Here is a 15,968-nt window from a genome sequence, read left to right as displayed (position 1 = left end):
TTGATCTCTGAAGGTGTATACACAAGCATCTGTCCCCAGTTTGGACACACAATCCATATTTCCCAGATGACTGATTGGGTGCATCACTGGCCTGCATGGAGGGGCTGTGGTGTCATTGCGTGTGTGGCAAAGCGAGCGGGGTAGGTAGTTTGCTGACAACGCCACCTGGGGACTTTCACCCCAGGATGTAACAGGTTTGATCAATCACAAACTCTACATTAATCCCCCAAATCCCACAGAACAAGATCATGATTTACAATGATAAAAGTAGTTATTTTATTAAACGATTATCTTAAAATGAGTGACAAACCATGAATAATACAAATAAAGTGGTGATGGGAGGAGTCAAAAAGAAAAGAGGCCTGGGCTGGGGCTTACCACGACAGCGGTAACATAATGGGAGGGATCCAAACCACACTGCATCCGTGACTCAGTAAACCAAAAGTGGGAAAAAAGGGGACCAACAGGCTGCCGCTCTGGACCCTCAGCACCTGCCAACGAAAAAGAACATCCTTAAAAGCATAAAAGCAAGGCAACCCTCACACACACTTCAGTAATTAAAAGTCAATTTCAAACCAGCTGATGCCCCTAGGGTCATGGTTGGCGCTACCTCCCTGGGTCTGTCCTGGGTCGCGGGCACCAACGTGCCCTTGGGGGGGCGTTCACCGGCCTCCAGGCAGTGGGGTCCGCGCTGCTGGTGGCCTGAAGTCTACGGTGGTGGCTCGGGGTTGCTGTGCTGTGGTGGCCTGATCCTGCTCATGGGGACGGGGGCCTGGGTGGCGTGTGGGGATGGGGGACATGCTCCTTGGAGTGGGGCCTGCTGGGGGGACGGTGCTCTTCTGGGCGTTTGGGTGTCTGCTGCCACTGGTCCTATGCTCTGCTGCATCGCTGTCCCTGTCTTTGCCCATCCCCAGTCTTGCCTTAGGGCTCGTCAGGGATGGTTCTCTGGTACGTGGGTGGAGCGCTGCTGGTTCTGGGGGCGGGGGGGAGGTCGGCCCTCCCGGTGGATGGTGGGGTCCGTCGGTGGCCTTGCGCTGGTCTTAACTCCTCGGCTCTGGTGCTTGGCCTCTCCATGACTTGGAGCTATGGCTCTCCCTCACGGGGGTGAGCTGCCCGGCGGGTGTCGGCCGGCGCGGTGGAGCGCCTTACCACTCGCCTTACCACTCGCCTTACCACTCGCCTGCACGCCCCCTCCGCTTGCTCATGTGCGGGCCTCCTTCCCTCGCCCGCTCCTTTGTCTGCCACACTGCCGTAGCCCCGATGCCGTGGTCGAGGGGAGTCTGGGGGTGCTATCCCTTGGCGGTCCGTACCTCCCTGGGCTCGGGGCCTGGTTGTGGGTCTGGGACCCCTGGGTCCCCCGCCCTGTGATGCCCCGGACGCCCAACCTGGGGACGTCCACAGTGTGTGCTTGCGTGTGTCTGAGATTATTTTATGTATTTATTGTTTTTAATACTTAGATAAATAATGATTAGTTTTATTATAATTATATATATATATATGTGTGGGTGTGCGTGTGTGTATATGGCTATATAGATATACGGGGGGCCTTGCGGGGGTCTGGCGCAAAGGCGTTCCATCTCTACCGCCCGGTCCTCCATGGGGCAGTGTGCCCGGGCCTCTTCTGTCCTGGCCGGGGCGGTCCTGTGTTGGTAGTCAGGCCTGGGGTTACCTGGGGCGGGCCGGGTTCTGCTTCCTGGAGGTGTGTGGGGGCGGGGGGGCGGCGCCTCCGGCCGTGGATGGGCTCCCTCCCGGTTGGCGGGGGCGCCCCTGTGCCCACAGGTGTGTGGCCCTCGATGCCCTTCTGCCCTAGTGGGGTATGGTCTCCCGCTGGTCTCGGGGGTGCGACTCTCCTCCGGCCTGCTGGCGCCCTGTTGCCGGTTGGGATTGCTCCTCCATGGCCTCTTGCTGGTCTTTTCAGGGAGATGCTTCGGGGGCGGGTCTTGGGGAGTCGGCCCTGGCTTTGCTCACACCCACGGGGCCGGAGGATCTCTGGCGGTGGGGGCTTGACCTGGCTGCGTGGGGCTGGCTACCTTTCCCCGGTCTTTCGGCAGTCTTGTCGAGGGTGTTTCACCGGTGGGTGGGGTGATGTTGGTTATGGAGACCAGCGGGTTGTCGCCGTGGGCTTTTGTTGTTCCTGGAGCACATAAAGATGGATGGTCAGTATGGGGGTTGAACCCGTGACCTTGGAGTTATTAGCACCACGCTCTGACCAACTGAGCTAACCAACCACAGGACACATTTGCATCAAATGTTTCCAGCTCAAATCAACTAACTCATCCTTAACAGAACGCATTCTCTGTGCTCGTGGTCGAATTTTTGCTTCTCGGACAACGGGGTCATCTGCCCCCATTGATCATGCAGTCACGGTGGGCGAGAGGTTTGCCGCTGCTCTGCTTTGCCATGCTGTTTTCTTTACCTTTCCCCGGTCGGTTGGCAGCCTTGATGGGGGTGTTTTCGCAGTTGACTGGGTTGTGCGCTGTTGGTTATGGGGACCGGGGGGGTTATGAGGGGCGGGGTGTTGTGGACGAGGGCTTTTTTGTTCCTTCACGGTCCGCATTCTCTGCACTCGTGATGTAAAATTTTGGGTAGAGGATAATAGGGTCCACTGCCACCTTTGATCTGCTCCTTGCAGTCTTGGTGACCAAGAGGTTTGTTGCCGCTCTGCTTTGACGTGCTGTTTTCTTTACCTTTCCCCGGTCTTTCGGCAGTCTTGTCGAGGGTGTTTCACCGGTGCGTGGGGTGATGTTGGTTATGGAGACCAGCGGGTTGTCGCCGTGGGCTTTTGTTGTTCCTGGAGCACATAAAGATGGATGGTCAGTATGGGGGTTGAACCCGTGACCTTGGCGTTATTAGCACCACGCTCTGACCAACTGAGCTAACCAACCACAGGACACCTTTGCATCAAATGTTTCCAGCTCAAATCAACTAACTCATCCTTAACAGAACGCATTCTCTGTGCTCGTGGTCGAATTTTTGCTTCTCGGACAACGGGGTCATCTGCCCCCATTGATCATGCAGTCACGGTGGGCGAGAGGTTTGCCGCTGCTCTGCTTTGCCATGCTGTTTTCTTTACCTTTCCCCGGTCGGTTGGCAGCCTTGATGGGGGTGTTTCGCAGTTGACTGGGTTGTGCGCTGTTGGTTATGGGGCCTGGGGGGTTTTGGGCTTTTGTCGCCGCCATGCTGTTTTCCTTGTGGTGGTGTACTGTTAGTTGTTGTCAACGGGGGCTTTTGTCGTTTCTTCACGGTCCGCATTCTCTGCACTCGTGATGTAAAATTTTGGGTAGAGGATAATAGGGTCCACTGCCCCCATTGATCTGCTCCTTGAGTCTTGGTGACCAAGAGGTTTTTTGCCGCTCTGCTTTGACATACTGTTTTCGTTACCTTTCCCCGGCCTTGTCGAGGGTGGGTGGTGTGATGTCGGTTATGGGGGCCGGTAAGTTGCCGCCCTGGGCTTTTGTTGTTCCTGGAGCACATAAAGAAGAGTGGCTAGTACGGGGGTTGAACCCGTGACCTTGGCGTTATTAGCACCACGCTCTGACCAACTGAGCTAACCCGCCACTGGACACCATTGCAATATTTTATGTTTTTTTAAAATTTTATGTACCCCGAAGCAGACTCAATCGGTACGCTGGGGTCTGAGGGCGATAAGTGGGTACCTGGTGGACACCTTGTTTGTGCTCTTGACAGGTATTTCGGGACAGTGTAACAATTGGCTTTTGATGGTGGAACAAGCTAAAACAAGGAAAACAGATTGTTTAGCGTGCCTGGGAGTGGGCCCCTTATTGCAAATAGTTCCCGCTGTGATTTCCGCCGAGTGTCCCTGATGAATACATCCACTGCTCCAGAAGCAGCCTCGGCTAATTGTCGGCCATTCGCCATAGCGCACCCCGAGGTTACAGAGGTCAAAGGTAAGCCCATATTCAGCAGCACACTGGCGAAAGGTAAATTTATGTGCATTACCGTTTCCACAGGTTCCCGATTGGTACAACCCGGCATTAATATCTCTTGGTGTAATTCTACCTTACAGATGGATGCCTTCTTCCGGCCGATACTCAGGGCTGACCTCTGGTGGTGGTGCGGTGGCACACGGTGCAAACGTCTCCTTTTTGCCCTGAAAATACAAGGGCAACAGGACAATCCCTTGGTTCCACCAAGACTTGAACTTAGACCACTGGATTCAGAGTCCGGGGTGCTAACCATTACACCACGGAACCTGCAAGGGTACAGACAGTGCCGGGCCCTGAAGTACATCCTGTCAGATTACATTAGCGTTGATATAACTTCACTGAGGGTAATTTCTCTACGCCTTCGGGCTGGGGAAAAGGTCCTAACTGTCATTTGTGCGTACGTGCCAAACGGCAGTGCGGAGTACCCGGTCTTTTTGGAGTCCTGGTGACTCCGTCGTTCTACTGGGAGACTTCAACGTCCATGTGGGCAATGACAGTGTGACCTGGAGGGGCGTGATTGGGAGGAACGGCCTCCCTGATCTGAACCCGGGCAGTGTGATGTTATTGGACTTCTGTGCGAACCACAGTTTGTCCATAACTAACACCATGTTCGAACATAGGGATGTCCATAAGTGCACTTGGCACCAGGACACCCTTGGCTGCAGGTCTATGATCGACTTTGCAGTCGTGTCATCAGACCTGCGTCCGCATGTTCTGGACAGGCGGGTGAAGAGAGGGGCTGAGCTGTCAACTGACCAGATTAAGGTTCCTTACGCTCAGGAGGCACTGGTTGAAATCCCACAGCTGGCATTTTCCTGGTCAGCTCCATTATCCACGACTGGAATGATTTGGCAGCAAAAGACTGTCAGATTGTACAAGACACCTGAACACCTTGAGAAGAAGATTAAGAGAGGTTTTGTTCTAATGAGAAGGGTTTGTTTGTTGACATTGTGACATACAAAAGAGGAACTCCCCGTCGGGGAATCGAACCCCGGTCTCCCGTGCGGCTGGCGGGGATAGTTCAGCTGAAACGAGCTAAATTTTCCCCATTCATTTCCAATGAGAGAGAAAGGCCACTATGAATGTAATATACTTTTGTCCATGAGTGGCGCTGTGGCCGCTTCTGCTACACCCACCCACCACATCCATCCTGAACTTCAGGTAGAAATTAACTCTATTAAGTGTCATTATTTCATATGTTATTTGTGTTTCTCAGAGATTGCTGCGCACCGTTCAGGGTTGCAGAGTCTTCTGCGGAGAAACACCTCAACTGGGATGCATGGCAAACAACTGACACAATTGTTACTGAGGCCACATCTGTGTGCCTCAGAATATCACCCGTTATACGGCACCTTCGCACAGTTCCCGTCGGCTGCCTTCTCTGTGGTGGACCAGGAAGACCTGCAGAGGCTCCAGGATGCATACGTCTTCTGTGGCATCCAGCCTGCAAATCCCACCAAGCAGCATATTCGTGAGCACTGCAGGATAAAGATTCCTCCGCCCGGGACGCTTATTCAGAGAGTGGAAGGGGTGTTGAAGCACTTTCACCTGACCACAGATCCGAATGGCATCCCTCTTTATAAGCCCTCCATGCTAAAGAGATGGAGGATCCAACGTGTCCACATTCTGCGCGGTTTCCTCAGTGATCCTGAGGTGGAAGGGGGCATACTGTACCGCCGTGGAGGAACGATACAGTTAAACCACGTGCCAGGTGAGCGTGCAGCAGTCCCCGTCTGGATCCCCATCAGAGGCACATCGCAGCAGGAGGGCTACCACTTTCACCAGGCCAAATGGGTGACCGGCACGCAGGTCTCCCCAGAGCTGTTCCAGGCCCAGGCCATGACAGGAGTGTGTCGCTGGAACTATCAGCGTCTGCTGGACCTGAAACTGCCAGGCGTTTCTCTCCCGCCTGTTTTCGACCTTGCACTGATATGCTCCCTGAATGCTGTTTCCAGACGGGTCTTTGGCGAAAAAAAGTACCCTGCTCTTCGTCTGGCAGGGAGAGTATTTGTGTTGGACCACAAGCGCTGGCCGTCTCCAAAGAAGTCGGCAATTGACGAGCTCCTTAATAAACACCGCGGGCACGAGGACATGATCAAGCTTGTGGTTTGGGAGAAACCACAAAGACCCCAACAGCATGCTGCATCCAACATCAAAATTGCATATTCCCAAATACATAAAACACAACAGTAAATTTCTCAATACATCATCTTCACTAAATACCAGCCCAGAGAAGCTGCAACATACACAGCAGCTTTGGCAGTTGCTAAGCACTACCTCTGCTGTGACACTGCCTGCAGCTATGGTCATTCCACCATCACCACCACCACCACCACCTGCTCATACCCCATTGGAGCAGGAGCAACCACCTCCCGTGTCAAAAAAACTCAAACAAAAACTTGTCTGTGCTGTCGTCAACCAAAATCAAAATATCAAGGGGATGGGACATCAATACATGACTTTTATCAGCGGGGCCCTGTCAGATACTTTTATTGCCCCACAAAAGTTTTCCAAAAATATGGTGCAGAAGGTCTGACAAACCCCAAGATGCCATTTCAAGAGTTCAGTCAAACAGACTTCATCCAGCGAGAGCTCGATGATACAAAAAAGAGGGTGGAGGGAAAAACAGCAGAAGAAGAGGAAGAGGGAGGAATCTCCTCCACCCCCTGTCCGAAAGTGCCAGTTCTGCAGGATGCAGCTAAAGCAGGATCCGAACAGCCCCCACATCCACACTGGCTTTCCAGGGCAAGCAGGGAAGTACATCTACTGCCCTGCCAAAGTCTTCTCTATCTATAGAGAGAACGGGATGGAAAGAGAGATGAGCTGGAGGGAGTTCCAGGCCTCTCCTTTTTATGAAAAGGAGAAATAACGGCAGCAAAATAAATGAACATTTTTTTTTTTATTATTCATAGCTTGTGATTAGTATTCATTCGTTTTTGAGTGTGGCATGGCAACCTGATGAATAAATATTCTTTGTTACATTGCATTGATTCTGTGTTTTATTTCAAGCACTGGTATCAATATAAGCCTGATAGGAATAGTTTGTAATCATATAGGGATTAATTGGGAAAAAAATATATTGTGGAGAAGAAAATGGTGACTTGACTGATGCTTAGACGGGATTCGGACACCTGACATCATTTCTCCAAAGTCTCTCTGCTTGTCTGACATCTGTCTCGCATCCTGATTGGCTGGCAGCAAATGTCAACAACACAAGCGCGGCCCCTGCGAGCTAAGCAGGCCTTTTTCTGCTTAACCTGGCCTTTTTGATCAAATCCACAGCTGACCGAGTTTCTCGGGGAACACAAGAAGCGAGAGGTTCAGTCATCACTGGGAACTTTGGAAGTGTAGTCACCTTAAGTCAGGTCTGCTTTGGTGAACTTCAGAGGCATCATGACCAGTCTGCATTAAAACATTATCTGAAATCCTGTTGCAGGTTTCTGGCATTGATTCTTAATTCAGTTGCCATCCCTGATCGATGGTAATGGTAATGGTAATCATGCCCGCGTGGCAGGCGAGTCTCTTTACTTGTCTGACGTCTGTGTCGCATCCTGATTGGCTGGCAGCAAATGTCAACAACACGCGCGTGGCCCGCGCTTGGCAAGTGAGAATTCTACCACTGAACCACCAATGCCACGTGGGGACACACTGTAAGAGAACAAAATTCAACTGTCAAGTGGATGAGCCTCTGCAAAGTGGCGCTGAATGACAAAACATCACAATGTCATACTCTTTGGATTCAAGCACCTTCTGGCGTAATGGGATCCACAACAATCACGTCAGCTGTGGATGCAATGTCAATTCGTTCTTGAAGGGCAAGTGACAAAAAGAAGTACATGGTTCACAAATCTGGCACCAACACAAAAACAGTTCGCCAATGGGGAAAAATGTTCATACAAGGGAGGGAGTCCAAAGTCCAACAAATGTGTGAATTGAGAGTCCCTGGGTGGGCTCGAACCACCAACCTCTCAGTTAACAGCCAAACGTGCTGACTAATTGCGCGACAGAGACTACATCAGCATGACTGCAGTCAGGTTTCACTAAGTGCTGTCCACCTTAACTCTCGGGTGGTCCGGTCTGTTACGTTTCAGGTGTCATTCTGAATCCTGCCCTTTCGCAGGAAAAGAGCCTTTGTACTATTTCAACATGAGCTCTAAAGAAAGATATAAGCTGAGATATACTGCATTGGCCGGGAACCGGACCCGGGGCTCCCGCTTGGCAAGTGAGAATTCTACCACTGAACCACCAATGCCACGTTGGGAAACACTGTCGGAGAACAAATTAAATTGTCGAGTGGATGTGCCGCTGCAAAGTGGCGCTGAATGACAAAACATCACAATCACAACACACGCATGGGATGCCAGGGGAGGCCGAGTACTAACAGAGCTGAGCGAGAGAGCATAAGAAAAAAAATAGTGACCTTGTGGTGGTTACCCGACAGCACCAAGGATATGGTGCACGTCTGATGCGTAATGCATGCCAGGTGATGTTCATCTAGCGAGCAGACATTCTTGTGGGGGATAAGCTCAACAGTAGGAATGTTAAGAGAACTGACCAGTCCGCTATCAATGAAGTTCTCGTCCGCCCCAGAGTCAATTAATGCTGTGGTAGGAGAAGCTTCCCCCGCCCAGGATATCGTACCTTCCACCTGAAGTCGGCCCACCAAAGCGGATGACGCAGCCGGTGTGGTTGGAGCGGGCAGTGCCAGCAGCTGGGGAATATCCCTGGTGGAGGAAGAGCGTTGGCGTGCTGGGCGAACTGGACAGCGGGAAATTGTGTGTAGGACTCCCACAGTACAGGCACAGCCACAGGCGTAGACGGTGACTCCTCTCCGCTGACGAAAGGCGACTGGCTCCCAGTTGGATGGGGACGACACTCCCGACGTCGTCAGACGGCACTCCGCCGCTGGAGCAGGGAGGGAGGAGTGATGCCGGAAGAGCCCTGGGAGGTGGGATTTGGAGCCGACGTGTGGGTCGGAGCGGCTCCGCCCTATACGTGTTTCGTAGCGCCTTGTCATTCCAGCAGCTCTCAGCCGCTATCCCGGTTAGCTCAGTTGGTCAGCGTGTGGTGCTAATAACGCCAAGTTCATGGGTTCGACCCACCATACTGGCCACTCTTCTTTATGTGCTCCAGGAACAACAAAACGGTGACAACCCACTGGCCCCCATATCCAACATCACACCACCCACCTGTGAAACACCCTTGACAAGGCCGCTGAAAACAGCATGTCAAAAGCAGAGTGGCAACAAACCTCTCGGCCACCGAGACTGCAAGAAGCAGATCAATGGGGACAGTGGACCCCATTATCCTCTACCCAAAATTTAGACCACCAGTGTAGAGAATGCGGACCGTGAAAGGACAGCACCCCGGCCCTCATAACCAACAGTACTCCACCAAAAAGTAAACAGCATGGCGGCAACAAATGCCCAACCAAAGCGTCACAAACAGGATTCGAACCTGTGCGGGGAAACCCCATTGGATTTCGAGTCCAACGCCTTAACCTCTCGGCCACCGTGACTGCTTGGAAAAGACCAATGGGGGCAGGTGACCTCATTGTCCTAGAACCAAAATGTTGCTGATGTCAAGGATCAGCTGGCAACATGTGCATGGGAGGAAGACACGTGGTTTGTGTGAGGGGCTACACAAGTCTTTCCACTGCTAGTTAAAAGCCAGGCACCTCACATCGTTTCCATAAAGTACCAAGGGACAACAAAGCAGGGAAGATAAGGGATAGGGAGGAGAGGGGAAAGATGCGACCGCCTTTGTTGAGAGCCACAGAAGAAGCTCTCCTCTCTGCAAGGTCAAGTACAGTATGCCAGAAGATTTTAGTTTGTGAGTTGTCCTCATTCTACAAAGGCCTGGATAGCTCAGTTGGTAGAGCATCAGACTTTTAATCTGAGGGTCCAGGGTTCAAGTCCCTGTTCAGGCGGTGAAGGTAGGCCTCTTCCCTGAAATGATAAACCTACTTCTTTCATCCTCCTTCTGTGGTCAAGTACACTATGCCAGAAGATTTCTGCTCCTTCATCCTCAACACCGAGAAGGCCAAGGAGATGACCGTGCACACAAGGAATAACTTGTTGAAGTAAACATTTTCGACCAAGCACCTTTGCGATGTTCCAGGACTGTGGGTAAACACCATTCTCAATAATTAAATTGAAGATACAGTACGAGACAGGCACTTTGACCAGCTTAGCCACAGTGCCAGCTGTGCATCTGGCACCAACACAAAAACAGTTCGCCAATGGGGAAAAATGTTCATGGGTACAAGGGAGGGAGTCCAAAGTCCAACACGTGTGAAATGAGAGTCCCTGGGTGGGCTCAAACCACCAACCTCTCAGTTAACAGCCAAACGCACTGACCAATTGCGTGACAGAGACTACAACAGCACACAAGGAATAACTTGTTTAAGTAAACCTTTTCGACCTAGCACCTTTGCGATCTTCCAGGACTGTGGGTAAACACAATTCTCAATAATTAAATTGAAGATATGAGTTTCTCAGGGAACACAAGGAGCGAGAGGTTCAGTCATCACTGGGAACTTTGGAAGTGTAGTCACCTTAAGTCAGGTCTGCTTTTTTGTAGTCAGGTCTCTACACCAGTGGAGAGAATGCGGACCGTGAAAGGACAACACCCCGGCCTCATAGCCAACAGTACTCCACCACAAAGTAAACAGCATGGCGGCAACAAATGCCCAACCAAAGCGTCACAAACAGGATTCGAACCTGTGCGGGGAAACCCCATTGGATTTCGAGTCCAACGCCTTAACCTCTCGGCCACCGTGACTGCTTGGAAAAGGCCAATGGGGGATTGTTGAAGGGATTGTCCTGTTGCCCTTGTATTTTGTGGGCAAAAAGGAGGCGTTTGCAAGTGGACCTCAGACCCTATCACTGGTCACCTAAACAGGGACTTCCCGGACACTCAGATCAAAAGTCTAATGTTCAGGTGACTGGCTCAAACTTTGTCTTGTCTGACCACTCTTTTGTCCAGAAGATATTTGGCTAATGTGGTCTGTTTTCTTAAACCTGCAAATGTCCAAATACACAAGGGTATTGTCTTTGTAGGGAGCCTTGACACACAGTTTGCCAATTGGGAACCACACAAGTGCTGTGCAAGAGAGGAGCGCAATGAACAGTGACACTGATGCATCCAGAGAACATCCTTGGGTGGGCTCGAACCACCAGCCTCCCGGTTAACAGCCGAGCACGCTGACCGATTGCGCCACAGAAACGCACACTCCGCCAACTTCTGTTCAGTTGAAGCCATACTAACGCATGCTATGCGTCCAGCATGCCCTTTGTTTTGGATGTGACTCGCACATTCTGGTGTAACAATCGAGGCATTGCAAACCAGGACACCAGCTTTACTCTTTGATGAACGCAAAGTATTTTGGGGTACAATCCAGGGGTCTTGTGCTCTCACGGAAATGGCTCTGTCCTTTTTCAACATGAGTTGAGACAAAATGTATTAAAATAGACAGACTGCATTGGTCACTCAATCAGAATTTCTCAGTTTGCCAATTTCAGACTGCGTGACAAAGAATCAAGTCAAACTCCATCGACAGGATGTACAGGGGACAACAAAGCAGGGAAGATAAGGGATGGGGAGGAGAGGGGAAAGATGCGACCGCCTTTTTGCAGGATATAATCATGTTCATGCCACTGTCTTGTTTCCCCTGTTATTATTTTCATTGTAATATTATTATTATTATTATTATCATTGTTGTTATAATCTTTATCATTATTACCATCATTATAATCATCATTAATATTACAATTTTCATCATTATAGTTAAAAAATTTGTGATTTTTTTATTTTTAATTATTTAATTTTACAGACTTCATTGCTTCTTGTAGAGTGTAGAGATTTCTTCTGTTATTTTCTGAAATCGGCAGTCTTTGTGTGTCAATTTATTAGCCCACTTTTTTGTGACATTTACTGTATTGCATGTGTCTAATCTTATGCATTAAGAAACAAGAACTTGAGACTGTGTTTGGACAGGTGACCAACCCAAACATCAGTTTCTTCTTGTCAAACCCTACCTGAGGTTTTTAGACGTGTTTATTAGTTTGTGTGTGTCTAGTCTTGTGCATTAGGAAGCAAGGTTTTAGGTCTGTGCTCAAACCAATTTTTGAAGCAATGATGTCTTGCTGTCCATTATTACTATTTTTTGTAAAGTAATAATTAATAATAATTAATGATAATAATAATGATAATCCCTACCTCTATATTTATGCATGTTAGCCTGGGTACCTCTAACAATTTAGTATAGTTACAAAGGTATTAAGGTAATATTCTTACATTTCTCATATCAGTCAATCAGAGATTCCAGCAGAGATGACAAGACAGTAGAATGATCACTATTAAAATACCATTCCCACTTATATTTATAAGACATTGTACTGTGTCACATTTCATTGAATTTACAACTAAATTAAATTCAGTAGTGCCACCAATGTAGACAGTTTTTTTTTTTTCCCCAAAAATCAACAATATTTTTTTCCCCTGTGGCTACCGACAACCAAGCAAACATAATAATGAGTAACATTTAAAAAGGAGAACATTTAAAGAGGAGAAAGGGGAAAAATATATATACATTTATATATACACACATATATACATACATATATACATATATATATATATATATAGGCGGCACGGCGGTCTGGTGGTTAGTGCGCAGACCTCACAGCTAGGAGACCAGGGTTCAATTCCCACCCTCGGCCATCTCTGTGTGGAGTTTGCATGTTCTCCCCGTGCATGCGTGGGTTTTCTCCGGGTACTCCGGTTTCCTCCCACATTCCAAAAACATGCTAGGTTAATTGGTGACTCCAAATTGTCCATAGGTATGAATGTGAGTGTGAATGGTTGTTTGTCTATATGTGCCCTGTGATTGGCTGGCGACCAGTCCAGGGTGTACCCCGCCTCTCGCCCGAAGACAGCTGGGATAGGCTCCAGCACCCCCCGCGACCCTCGTGAGGAAAAGCGGTAGAAAATGAATGAATGAATGAATATATATATATACACATACATATATACATATAACACATATACATATGCATATGTATATACACATCTACACATAGATGTATACACACACATGCACATGTACACAAATAAGATATTGAGGATAAACATAACTGCAATACAACTTTATATACACGTTTCCAAACTAATATGACCTGCATCAAGTAGTCAGACCTTTTAGTGTCGTTTTACTGATGGTGAAATTGTCCTAACTTATGACCAGCTTAGCCAGTATGCCAGAAGATTTTACCTTGGGAGTTGTCCTCATTCGACAAAGGCCTGGATAGCTCAGTTGGTAGAGCATCAGACTTTTAATCTGAGGGTCCAGGGTTCAAGTCCCTGTTCAGGCGGTGAAGTTAGGCACCTTCCCTGAATAACTTGTTTAAGTAAAACTTTTCGACCAAGCACCTTTGCGATCTTCCAGGACTGTGGGTAAACACAATTCTCAATAATTAAATTGAAGATATGAGTTTCTCAGGGAACACAAGATACAGTGCGATACAGGCACTTTGACCAGCTTAGCCACAGCGCCAGCTGTGCATCTGGCACCAACACAAAAACAGTTCACCAATGGGGAAAAATGTTCATACAAGGGAGGGAGTCCAAAGTCCAACACGTGTGAATTGAGAGTCCCTGGGTGGGCTCGGTTATCAAACTCGCTCCCAAGGAAATGTTGGAACTTGGGAAGGCATTAAGAATGGCAAGAAGTAGGATTAAGAATCCTACTTCTTGCCAAAAGCCTACCCTATGGTAGAAGATAAGATATGCCTTTATTCGTCCCTCTGTGGGGAAATTTGCAAGGTCCCGCAAGTTCCGCAACAGCAGTGGGAGTACCTCAGTATGTTTACAGACCATGGACTCCTCCTAAATTTAGATACATAGCCTTATCCATGCCAAAACCACACAACAACCTTGACCAAATCCTGACTGACATAACTGACTTGGTACATAATCACCGTCTCAACGGAACTGAATTAGCCCAACTGTTGACATTGACCACAGGCTCCAAGTATGGTGCTTTTTGTACGGCCATTTAGCCAATTTGGCCAAAGGGGAATTCAGAACACCCTCGTGGCCCATTGCCATTTTTATGGTACCTGGCGACTTTAACCAGTGAACTCCACTGTACCGCTTATCCTCATCAACGGACTGTATTCCCCACCCTTTACCAGCATGGGGACATTCCAACCCAAGATGAGAACACACTGGACCAGATACACAGCAACATAGTACGTGGCACAGACACAGCTTCACCCTACCCCCACTTTTAGCCCAGACTGAAAAGCAGAGAACCCCCTTTGCAGCTGAAATTGCTCAGTTGGGAGAGCGTTGGATTGAATCTCTAAAGGTCCTTGGTTCAATCCCAGTTTTCAGCACAATTGCTGTTTACATCGTGAGTTGGCAAATAGTTTGTAAAGGGGTGACTTTGTTCTCTTGATTTCATCAACATCGATCACGACAACACAGCCAATGACATATTAAGACCAGACAAGTGCAGTTGGGAGGTGACATACGGAATCCTGATGCATATCATGTTACAATCAGACACAAAAAGGATGTAGGACCCGACCTTGAGTTCGCGCAAATGTTCACAGCATTAGGTCTGCAAAGTGTTCAGCTGATGCACATTTACTGGAAAGGAAAATGGGCTTTTGTCACGGTAGCCATGCCGACACCAGCTAAAATGTTTCTCCCGCCAGGACAACACCCACATGAAATTCAAGCTTTGCTCGCAGACGAAAAAGAACCAGCTGGAATGAGCAATCTGCACCTCCAAGTCTGAGTTTATGGTTCTTGCCCAAAAAAGCATAGCTCACAGCCGTAATTGTATAGTGGTTCCTACTCTGTGTTGTGGCCGCAACAACCCCGGCCGATTCAGGGTCATGGCAGGTGTGTGTTGCTTTTGTAATTGTATTGTCTGAAAAGACAAGATTGTCTGTCCACTTGAAGTGTGGTGATGTAAAAATACACTAGTTTTGACCACACCTGTATTTTTAGTAAACATTATTAGCATGCAATGAATCAAAGTATAAAGTACGATGTCGGAGATCAAGAACGCTTTTGTTGGCAAAAAAAAGCCATAACATCATTTCGACAATACGGGTATCAAACCCACTATTTCTTGCATGTAGAGCAAGAACTCTAGCCTTTGAGTTAAATCCCCCCGCTGCACTGGAAGGCTGCCACAATTTCTGCAACACCAAAACACTAATTAAGATGTGTCATTTTGAGTCAACAAGACCATGTCCACAAAGGAGATGAGGTGACCGAGAGGTTAAGGTGATGGACTGCTAATCCATTGTGTTCTGCACGCATGGGTTCGAATCCCATCCTCATCGGACTATACTAATGCACCAGTTTTGACACCACCTGTGTTTTTAGGAAACATCATTAGAATGCAATTAATCCAAGCATCCGGTACGATGTGGGAGATTGAGAATGCTTTTTTGGCAAGAAAAAGGCATAATATACCATTTGGAGGATGCAGGCATCGATTCCACTTCATCTCACATGCGAAGTGAGCGCTCTACCATTTGTGGTCCTACAAGAATGGGATTTGTTTTTGTGTACTTCGAATGAAATGTTTTCCGCATGTTGCAGAATTTTCCACAGGAAAGAAATCTTTAAGATGTATCACCAAAAGAGCTGAACCGCCCAATGTGGGGCTCGAACCCACGACCCTGAGATTAAGAGTGTCATGTTCTCCCGACTGAGCTAACCGGGCCTTTTTCTGTCAAGATATCACTTTTTATTTTTTTTAAACTGATGTGGTCTTCTTGATGTTTGATCAATTCCACACCCAACCTAGTTTCTCGGGGAACAAAGGAGCGAGAGGTTCAGTCATAGCTGAGAACTTTGGAAGTGTAGTCATCTTAACCCTCCTGTTATGTTCATTTGCCAGGAACAGCCATGATGTTCCCGGGTCAGTTTGCATGTTTATTTATCTGAAAGATGTCCAAAACCAAAAAAATCCCCACAAGCATTGTTAGTTATTCA

The 15,968-nt window shown here is 48.5% G+C and overlaps 9 non-coding genes across 9 annotated transcripts; 3 read left to right on the top strand and 6 right to left on the bottom strand.

The window, feature by feature from the left end:
* Positions 1-2,811: 2,811 nt before the first annotated feature.
* trnai-aau (transfer RNA isoleucine (anticodon AAU)) lies at positions 2,812-2,885 on the bottom strand. Its single transcript has one exon. It is a non-coding gene; the product is annotated as a tRNA-Ile (tRNA).
* A 598-nt stretch (positions 2,886-3,483) lies between these two features.
* On the bottom strand, positions 3,484-3,557 carry trnai-aau (transfer RNA isoleucine (anticodon AAU)). Its single transcript has one exon. It is a non-coding gene; the product is annotated as a tRNA-Ile (tRNA).
* Positions 3,558-4,142: 585 nt separating this feature from the next.
* trnaq-cug (transfer RNA glutamine (anticodon CUG)) lies at positions 4,143-4,214 on the bottom strand. Its single transcript has one exon. It is a non-coding gene; the product is annotated as a tRNA-Gln (tRNA).
* A 5,169-nt stretch (positions 4,215-9,383) lies between these two features.
* trnas-cga (transfer RNA serine (anticodon CGA)) lies at positions 9,384-9,465 on the bottom strand. Its single transcript has one exon. It is a non-coding gene; the product is annotated as a tRNA-Ser (tRNA).
* Positions 9,466-9,803: 338 nt separating this feature from the next.
* On the top strand, positions 9,804-9,876 carry trnak-uuu (transfer RNA lysine (anticodon UUU)). Its single transcript has one exon. It is a non-coding gene; the product is annotated as a tRNA-Lys (tRNA).
* Positions 9,877-10,648: 772 nt separating this feature from the next.
* Positions 10,649-10,730, bottom strand: trnas-cga (transfer RNA serine (anticodon CGA)). The gene has a single exon. It is a non-coding gene; the product is annotated as a tRNA-Ser (tRNA).
* A 371-nt stretch (positions 10,731-11,101) lies between these two features.
* Positions 11,102-11,175, bottom strand: trnan-guu (transfer RNA asparagine (anticodon GUU)). The gene has a single exon. It is a non-coding gene; the product is annotated as a tRNA-Asn (tRNA).
* Positions 11,176-13,248: 2,073 nt separating this feature from the next.
* On the top strand, positions 13,249-13,321 carry trnak-uuu (transfer RNA lysine (anticodon UUU)). The gene has a single exon. It is a non-coding gene; the product is annotated as a tRNA-Lys (tRNA).
* Positions 13,322-15,228: 1,907 nt separating this feature from the next.
* trnas-gcu (transfer RNA serine (anticodon GCU)) lies at positions 15,229-15,310 on the top strand. Its single transcript has one exon. It is a non-coding gene; the product is annotated as a tRNA-Ser (tRNA).
* Positions 15,311-15,968: the final 658 nt, after the last annotated feature.

This window comes from Doryrhamphus excisus, chromosome 2, assembly GCF_030265055.1.
Source record: "Doryrhamphus excisus isolate RoL2022-K1 chromosome 2, RoL_Dexc_1.0, whole genome shotgun sequence".
Lineage (NCBI taxonomy): Eukaryota > Metazoa > Chordata > Actinopteri > Syngnathiformes > Syngnathidae > Doryrhamphus > Doryrhamphus excisus.
This window is presented reverse-complemented; position numbering and strand designations above follow the sequence as displayed.